We start from the raw sequence: 9,410 nt of genomic DNA, 5'->3' as shown, positions 1-9,410 counted from the left end.
TTAACTGTTTGGATGCTGTGCTGGACAGGACAACTCTTTGAGCTACAGGAAGCCTGGCTGTGCACAGAGGAGTTAAAAAGGGTCCTGCTGCACAGGGCACCATTTGAGAAGTTTTATTAACATCACCTAAATTTCATTTTTGTGTGTCATTTTTGTTCAGGTGCAGAAGAGGAACTAACGTGGCAGTTTAGAGGGTGTTGAGAAGAACAAGGAGCCACCTCCTGCATCCTACATCCCTGCTGATGTATCATCAGGAATAGTGTGGCAGCAGGAATGGGCAGTGCCTGTCTCCCTGTGCTGGGCACTGCTGAGGCCCCACCTTGAATCCTGGGGTCAGTTTTGGGCCCCTCAAAATAAGCGAGATATTGAGGGGCTGCAGAGTGTCCAGAGAAGGGAACGGAGCTGGGAAGGGGCTGGAGCAGCAGGAGCAGCTGAGGGAGCTGGGGGGGCTCAGCCTGGAGAAAAGGAGGCTCAGGGGGGACCTTCTGGCTCTGCAACTCCCTGACAGGAGGGGGAGCCGGGGCGAGGTGTTGGGCTCTGCTCCCAGGGAACAAGGGACAGGGGAGGTCTAGGTTGGATATTGGGAAAATTTCTTCATGGAAAGGGTGGTCAGGCACTGGCACAGCTGCCCAGGGCAGTGGGGGAGTCCCCATCCCTCGAGGGATGCAAAAGCCATGTGAATGTGGCACCTGGAGACATGGGTTAGTGGTGGCTGTGGCAGTGCTGGGTTCATAGTTGGCCTCGAGGATCTTTGAGGGCTTTTCCAACCTTAACAATCCTGTGATTCTAACACAGACTGAAGGAATTTAAACCTTTGGTGATTCCTAAGCAGCACAGCAGGTGAGTGTGGTATCCTGCAAGCTGCTCACCTGTTGAAGTGCCTAAAAATAGCAGCTGTTGATACAATGCCTGAGCTGGATGCTGGTTTGTAACCTTTGCTGCAGTGAGCAGCTTGCAGGATACAATGGTCATAGACTGACACATCTTTAACCTCCCCAGCCTGGGAATCCTTCAAGAATTCCAGCAGCCCTCGAGGTGCTATTTTTTTTTTGCCATGAGAGATTTGTGATTAAAATAATCAGATTTCTGTTACTGGAGTGCACACCTGCCCTGTGTCCCTGTGCCCATCAGACACAGTGAGAGGTGGTGATGGTCCTGGGGTGCAGGAGGGTGCTTTGGCCCAAATCTCACACACTTTATCACACTGCTTTGTCTAAGCTTCACCACTGCACACACCAGCAGGCTCTGGGTCCTCACCTCAGACTCAGCTTTGCCTCTTGTTCTGCAAAGAGCTGCAGGCAGGGCTGGTGTGTGAGGATGATAAGCCTGGCTAACAGAGCAGATCCTACTGGGAAAGGGGGATGTACTGAGGTGCTGATAGGAACACAGGTGGAAGCTGGTCTGTCAGTGGTGACTCTGTGTCTGAAAGGGCAACACAGGCTCTTTGGTGAAAAAAGCAGTGACAAGGATGAGTTGTTCCAAACATGATGGCAAAAGGGAGGTGTCGGAAGCTCACTAGAACCTGGGGTTTCACGTTCTGCACAACCTCCAAACACGCTGTGCAAGCAGAGGATCTTGCATCAGACCTGCAGCACTGTTTGAGGTGGTGAAGCTGCAGCTGTGCTCTCCCAGCTCCTGTTCTGTCCCAGCTCCCGTGCTCTCCACTTGGACATTCCATTACTCACCCTCAGACATGCTGGATCATCAAGCAGTTTCCATCTGGCCCCTTCTCCTCCTGCAGCCAGAGTGCCCCTGGTACCTGCAGCACATTGCAGTGAGCAGAGGGAATGCAGCATGTGGGGATGGTGCTGGAAAGTGCCCAGAATGGACTAGAGGAGGAATCTCATGGAGCTTGTTTCATGTCCTGGTTGTAATGCAATGCTGAACCCTGCCTGGTGTAGAAAACTGATTTATTGGGATTTGGTTTGTACTGTGACCTTATTAACTGCTGCCTGGCTCCTTTTTAATTGTGGTTGGTTTTCGGGGTTTGGGGGATTTTTTTGGTTCCTTTTTCTACAAATCAAACCTTGCGTGCTGACAAACTTGGTGATAAACAGCGTGGCCTCCTCTCCTGCTCTGCCCAGGCTCACCAGCTGCGGAGTCAAACCTACATCCCACAGGGCAGAAGATGGAAAATATTTATAGGCAGCAAAACCAGTTTGAAAGGACATTCCAGAGACCTCGTGCTTTTAAACTTGGACAGAATCCCTCTCACGTCTGGCTTGGGACCTTGAAACTGGACTGGCCATAAAGTGGTTCACGGGGCCAGACTGAAAACAAAGTTTTCTCTCGTCCAGACTTCCTGCTGAGACCATCGAGAGTGTCTTGGGCAGGCTCCAGGTCTGTGATTTATGGACAAACCACAAGCCAGGAATCTGCAATCTAAGCTCCTTGAGCAGCAACTGTTAAAAACATTATGGGAAGAAATGGCCACTGTTTCCAAAAGAAGAAAACTTGGGAGCCATTAATAATGTTTAGCACTTCTGTGGTCCCTCACAATTGTTGATTAATCTTCCTGCTCTCCCTGTGAAGCGAGTCAGAATTATTCTTACTGTACAAATAAGGTCTGCATGGAGCTGAAATAAATTCCCTTTAAGAGACACAGTGAATCTGCATTAAGGACACAGCCCAGGACTCCAGAATCCCAGCACAAAGTGAAACAGAGGCACGAAGACAAGTACCTGCTGGGTTTGGATGAGGCAGTAAACACAAACTTAGAGCATCTTCGAGGGACTCTCTGCCTTTCATTTGAAGATTCTTACCCGTGCAGTTCTGGGTCTGCCCAAACCTTATCCTTAGGTGTAAAAATTCCTGGGATTTTAGAGAATCCCTGGAAGTTTGGCTGCTTACTGGAATTATCCTGTACAAAGTCCTTTCCAGTTGTTTGTTTCCCTTATTGTTTGGGAAGAAGAGGATGGCATGCTAAATCTATCCTGCCATCTGCCCAGAATGCTCAGCTCCTGATGCTTCTGGAGTGGGTTAAACATGGGTTTTCCTTTTCTTTCATCAGCATGGAAATGGAAGCATCAGGCTGAAATGGAAGAGCTGGCAGGAGCACAAGGACCAAAAGCTTCAGTAAGTAAATTGGTAAGGACTCCTGATGGTCTCATTGTTAATCTATTTACAGCAGCAGGAAGGATGAAAAATTGGGGAAAAAAGCAAGAGTTTCCCCCCCTTTTTAAATGTGCCTGGCAAAAGGTGTTGTAATGAACTGTCCATTAAACATCCATCCAGTAGTGTTCCAAATGTCACGACATGACCTGCAGGGGATTTGGGATGGGTTAACAAAGCAGTCTGAGGAGCCAAGCAAAGCTTGTTCTCCTTTTGCAACCCAAGTAACAAGAGGTAATTGGGTCTAAAAGCCAGACCAGAAGTAAATCAGCAAGTCAATCCTTCATGGAACTGTCCCACATTAAATCCTTAGAAAATCAAGATGTTGGAGCTGTGTCAGGAGACAGAGGGAGATTCAACTGGAGTTTTGTCTCACTGGTGCATCTTGATCACTGGACCTGTTCTGTCACAAGTGGTTTAGCAGTTTAAAAATGAAGTGTTCAAAGCTACCTCACAGCGTGCTGCAGGAAATCAAAGGACAGGGATTAGGTGTTTCAGTTGGGAATTGTATTTTTACCGTGTTTAGAGATTCTTGAATGCCCAGTGTCCTTGCTGAATGATGCTGATTCTCCTTGGAAATGAGAGTTCACCTCGCTGCCCAGGAGAACAAGACAAATTTTGGGTTATACCACTCAAACCTGTGCCCTGTGACTTACTGAACAGGAACATGCTTAGACGAGGAGATGGATAGAGTGGCCTGTACCATCCCAAAATTCCTGCTTCACAGTGCAGCAAGCCAAACCAAACCACTTTTGAGGAAAATGCTGCCTTGTTGCTTGTTTGGCTCTGTCAAGACATTGTTCTGAGTATTGTGCTGAGCTCTGTCATCCAGCACGGCCAAAGCCCACGAGAAGGAAATTAACACAACAAATTAATGCAAACCCAAACTCTCCTCGTTGGAATTGCTCTCTGTGGCTGCTTCTCTGATCTCTGCTGACCTGGACTGATCAATTTGTATGGAAAAGCTTTAAAAAGTTAAGCTGGAGCTGCCAAAGAGCCACCAGTGTTGCAAGTCCTAACGGAGATCAGGGGATCTGCCCTGAGACCGAGCAAAGAGAAACACAAATGCTGAGCAGTGCTGACTGCAGCACACTGGGGATAAACATGAACATTATATAGAATACATAACTTGTGTATTCATAGATCTGCAGATAATCACATTTACTGTAAATCCCATTGCATGGTGAATCCGAGCAGTTCTTTGAAAAACCGCTTAACGTCACCCAAACATGTTCACAAGTCCCATAATCGTTGTTCTCTGCAGAGAGAACCCAAACCCACAGTGTGACAGTAAATATCCTGCCTCTCTCCCAGCGTGGATCCCAAGTGCTGCTGCTTCAGGGACCTGCCTGCACCCCCCCAGTCGTAATTCAAGGGTGAGTACACTTGAAATTAAGCCAAGATTTTCCTGCTGGAGGCTGAGCCATGTCTGACACAGAGCAGTTCCCTGCTGGGGAGGGAACGTGGATTAGTAAAAAAAAAAATGCTTGTGGAAGTCCAGTAGGTCTATGTGGAGAGTCAGACAGTCTGCCTCTCATCAGCTGCCTGATTTTGGGAGGGCTGCTTCTCCTCTCTGTGCCTGTGTCCTCTGATGTTGGGAACTGGCAAACCACATCCTTGCTGCCCTTAGGGATGGTCAGAGGCCTTGAAATGCCCTGTGAGATACCTGTTTGGCAGCCAAGGTGAACCAGTGGGTGCTTTTGGATCCGTCTTCCCTGGGAATGCCACAATTCCTTTGGCTTTGGAGTGCTTTTGAGATCACTTTAGGGCCTTGTGCAGCCAGATGCTCCTGTGCCTGGGCTCAGTCGTGTCTCAGGATGTAACTGGAGTATTTTCAGCCTGTTTGAGCAACGGGCACTTGCAAGTTCTTGCAGGGTTTTCTTCAGAGGGCTCCCAATTCCCACCAGTGCAGCAACTTGAGAAAGAACTTGAATAAACCAGCAGAAGTGTTGAAAGACACAAACCAAAGGATTTCCTCACATCACTTTCGAGTTCTTGTACTCACAGGGGTAAAAATCTCCTGATGGGATCCACTGCAGAAAACACACCCTTCAGTCCTGCCAAAACAACCATTTTTTTTTGCTCAAAATTCAAGGGTTTCCAGCTAAAATTGCGTGAATGGGTTAAAAACTGAATTTCTTTGCTGGAAGTGAAAACTCACAAGTGCCTCAGGAGCTTGGAAACCTCACAGTAAAAAAAATTATCTACAACTTTTAAAGTGGAATGAACAGGCAATGTTTCAAAAAGAAACTGTCTCTTTTTTCTTTTGGTAATGTTAAATTACAGACAGAGATATAATGATGGGAAAAGGTTCATGTGTAAAGGAGACATTCTATTGCTCACCATTAGAAATGGTTTGTAGTTGTTAGTGAAGTGCCTGCCTCGATGTTTATGAATCTCTGGTGTGTTCCATGTGCCACAAAAACCTCTTCCCTCTGCATCTTGGCCTGTTGAGAAGTGTTGCCCAGGAGGGATTTTGGTTCTTGCCACAGCGAGGCCAAGCATTGGGAAAGAAATTTGGATTTCAACACAAATCACACGTTCAAAATGCAAAGCCAGTGTGTGAACACCCCAGCCCCCACTGCACCTCAGGTGATTTTATACCTGCAGACCTTTGGCCACAATTAACTGATGAGCTGGAGGAAGTTATTGTTGATCCTGATTCCAAGGTAAGACTCAGTGTGAGGACTTTGAGCCAGAGTTGAATGTAGTGGGAAAAAGGCTCAAGTTTTCCTGCCCAACCTCAGGGGTAAAGTACAAAATAAAAAGGCAGTGGTCATTCTTTCGACAGATGAGCTTGGGAAAAGCCTGAGCTACGTAACTGCTCACCTTGAAATTTCAGTATTTCCATAATTTTCCGTTTGAGCAGCACAACAGCCATGAAAACCCCAAAACATTACAGCTGTGAGGGGCTGCAGCTGCACAGGTGTGCCTGACATGTCTTACATGTGAAGAAGGCTGACTCCAAATGGTAGCTCCGTGCTCACGAGCAGGGGCTGTGTCTTTCTCTACTTACAATTTATATTTCTATGTGTATTTCCATATATTAGAATTCTTTAAAACCATGAACAAGGAATACCGTGCCGTGTGCTTTCCCCTTTGGCCGGTGTCCATCCCGGCCTGGCCGTTCACCTCGGCGGCAGCCGCAGCCGAGGCCCTGCCCAGCCGTCCCCGGTCTGAGTGGACGCTCCCCGGGCCGGGGCCGCTTCCCGCGGTGCGCGGCTGCCCCCGGTGGCCGCCGGGCCGGGCTCGCCTCAGCGGGCGGCGGGCCCTTCTCCCGGAGGGCGAGAGCGGGCCGGGCCGGGCCGTGACGGGGCGAGGCGAGGCGGGAGGAGCCGCCGGGCCCGTGAGGGGAGCGGCCAGAGGGGCCGGGGGAGGCGGGACGGGACGGGGCGGTCTCCATGGCAACCGCTGGCGGGAACCCGTGCGCACGCGCGGCCAGGGCGAGGCCCCGCCGGCCGGCCCTGCGCGTGCGCGCCGCGCGCGGCGGGATAAGCGGCACGGTTGGCGCCCCCGCGCATGCGCTCCGGCGGCGCTCTGGGGGCTCCCCGGGCCGTGGCGGCGGGGCGCGGGGAGGGCCGGCAGCCCCGGGGCGAGGCGGACAGGTCGGTCGGCGGCGGGACGGGACGGGACGGGACGGGACGGGCGGGTGGGGAGCGCTCAGAGCGGAGCGCGGGCTGGCGGGGTGACGTCATGACGCCAGCGCCGTCAGCGTGGCGGGGCGCCACCTAGCGGCGAGGAGGCGGCGCCGCGAGACTGGCACGGGCCCGAGGTGACGTCAGCTGTATGACGTAAACGATATGACGTCACCCCGTGCTGTTCGGGGGGATGATGAGCCCGGATCTCGGGAGGATGGGATATTGGGAAGGAATTCTTCCCTGTGAGGGTGGGCAGGCCCTGGCACAGGTTGCCCAGAGAAGCTGTGGCTGCCCCAGCCCTGGAAGTGTCCAAGGCCAGGTTGGACGGGGCTTGGAGCACCCTGGGCTGGTGGAAGGTGTCCCTGCCCATGGCAGGGGGTGGAACGAGATGAACTTTGAGGTCCCTTCCAGCCCAAACCATTTTATGGTACTGTAAAATGGGCCTGCCCTGAAGGGAGATGGTTTCAGCTGCTTTACTGGCAACACTTTGTCCCTGACCCTGCAGACACACAGGTCCTCCTTTTCACCCTTCTGGTTTTAAATAAAGCTGTAATTACAGCTGGGAAAAACCATTTATCAGTTTGACTCCAGTAAAAGCCAAAGCTCAGTCCTTTGTCTGTATAAACTCTCAAAAATCACAGGCTGGGTTCAGCCCTTTTTGATGACAGGAAAGACCCTTGTGTGGTTGGCTTTTGTATCTGCTTGAAATCCTCTTCTTCATCTCCCTCCTGGTCCCTCCTCTCCCCTTAGATTTTGGTGTTTGGATTCAAACAGCTTTTTGGGTACCAGTTCAGAGGCAGACTGGAAACAAAGAATTGTTGCCATCAGCTTTGCATTTGGAAAATTTGGGCCTTGGGTTCTTCTGAGTCTTTGCTTTTCCCACTGGGTCAATTTTAGTTATGTGGTTTGTTTGTTTGTTTTTTTTTCAGAAAACCTGTGAAATGGTAGAAAATAGGAATTTAAATAGGATGTTTGAGATTACTGTGTGCTGTTGAAGCTCAGACTGTGCTGTGGGTCCTCGACTGTGGACAAGGCTCTTGCCCAGAGTTTCTAGGAGGAATTTTCCTGTGTCGTGGGTTGTTTGTTATAAATTAATGAAACATTGTTCTAAAAGATACTTTATTAGATCACCTGTAGAGATCCGTGATGAGTTGGGTCATGTTTTTAAAGTGGGCATCTCCCTGTTTTAGCAAATAGGGGAATCGAGATACTGTGTTAAATTTCACTTTATGTTTTGCTCTCCTGACAATAAACTTTGACATTTTCCTGCTACAAACATCCAAACTGTGGATTGCTCCATTCTTGATCCGAATGTGGGATGGGAATAGAAGCACCCATGCTCAATGGCAGCTGTTTGCAGCTGCATTTTAATAATTTAAAATGCGTGTTATTGATTTTTTGGGAGGATTTTAATTAATCATTTTGTCCCTTGATGCTTCTTTAATGGTTTACAGAAGAATTACCCTCCTGGTAACACAGAGCTCTCGTTAAGAAGGTATTAGCTGAGTGTTGGAGCTCTGGGTTTTCATAAACTGTGTTGGCTGGTCTTAATTTTATTATCCATCTTCATTCATCAGTTCCCATCTAAGCCATTTCTTTAACAGCCTGGCATTGAGCTCTGTGGGCAAGATGAGTGTTTACTTCCCTAATTGTCCTTTTCAACAAATCACAGAGAATTCTGCTGGAAAAATGATCCAATTCTGGTGACAGAAACACCTTCAGCATCCGCTTTTTGGTGTGTTTTGGGTTGTTCCTGGAAAGGGCTCTTTGCAGCAACACCAGGGGATGGGTATTACAGGAATATTCACACGATTAACAGTTCCACAGTTTGATTAAGTGGCCCTGGTAGGTTTTTCTCTCGGGTTTTGATGGACACCAAAAAGATCTTTTTTGAAAGTCCTTAACTTTTCTGGCCGGGTAATTTTACCTCCTGGCTTTAATACACTTCATTGTTTATCTTCATTGTTTATTTTCACTGTTTATAATCAGTGCAATCCAGTTCCATCACCATGATGTTATTTTACATCTTGGTTTTTATTATTACTCGTGATTCCTTTCCTTCCTCTGAAAACCAGGTTCATTTTTAATAAGTCTTTTTATAAGTATTTATAAATAAGTTTGGTTTTAACAAGTATTTTAATAAGTATTCTTCTCTTCCTTTATTTCTGGGGGCCTCTACCGAAACATTTTCTTTGGGTCCTTAATCTCAGTTGTATTTTTCCGTTGAAATTCATAACTTGTCGTTGTCTTCAGTCAAATCAATTTGATTTTTGCCTCACCAGCTGCCTCTCTGGGTGATTTGTGTTTGCATACAACCACCTGAGCGACCGTTAGTGTTTATTTTTGTGTTCACTTCCCCTTTGTCCTTCCAGGGGGAGGTGTAAAGTGAATTTCCCAGTTCGGGGACGTGCTGGTAGAGGGACATTTCACTGTGTAAGTAGCGATTTAAATTCGTGTCTGGGACGTGAGGGATTTGTAGTGACTGTGAAATGCTTTGCTGTTTGTCCCGGGTGCTGCCAGGGGGAGGTGCAGCCTCCAGCAGGAATGTGAGCGTGGCACTGATGGGATAACAGGCATGGAAGTGGGTGGTGCCAGGTGGGCAGAGATCCTGGCCATTGCTGCAATTGCTCCTTGGAATCTTGATTATGATTTTCCTACCTG

The 9,410-nt window shown here is 48.7% G+C and overlaps 1 protein-coding gene across 5 annotated transcripts in view; it reads left to right on the top strand.

Annotated features, from left to right (window-relative positions):
• Nucleotides 1–6,592: 6,592 nt before the first annotated feature.
• SLX4 (SLX4 structure-specific endonuclease subunit) overlaps nt 6,593–9,410 on the top strand; it is a 29,388-nt gene continuing 26,570 nt past the window's right edge. For 4 of the 5 annotated variants that reach the window (XR_007629212.1, XM_050317600.1, XM_050317601.1 and 1 more), the window contains exon 1: nt 6,593–6,716. The gene's annotated coding sequence lies outside the window, so the exon portion shown is untranslated. Of the gene's footprint in view, nt 6,717–8,433; nt 9,183–9,410 lie in introns of those variants that run through there. The other variant, XM_050317599.1, reaches the window with a different exon arrangement.

The sequence above is a fragment of the Myiozetetes cayanensis genome, unplaced genomic scaffold, assembly GCF_022539395.1.
Source record: "Myiozetetes cayanensis isolate MyiCay16 unplaced genomic scaffold, myiCay2020 scf20-37, whole genome shotgun sequence".
Classification (NCBI taxonomy): Eukaryota; Metazoa; Chordata; class Aves; order Passeriformes; family Tyrannidae; genus Myiozetetes; species Myiozetetes cayanensis.
Note: the sequence above shows the minus strand (reverse complement) of the source record. Positions and strands in the feature narration are given on the sequence as shown.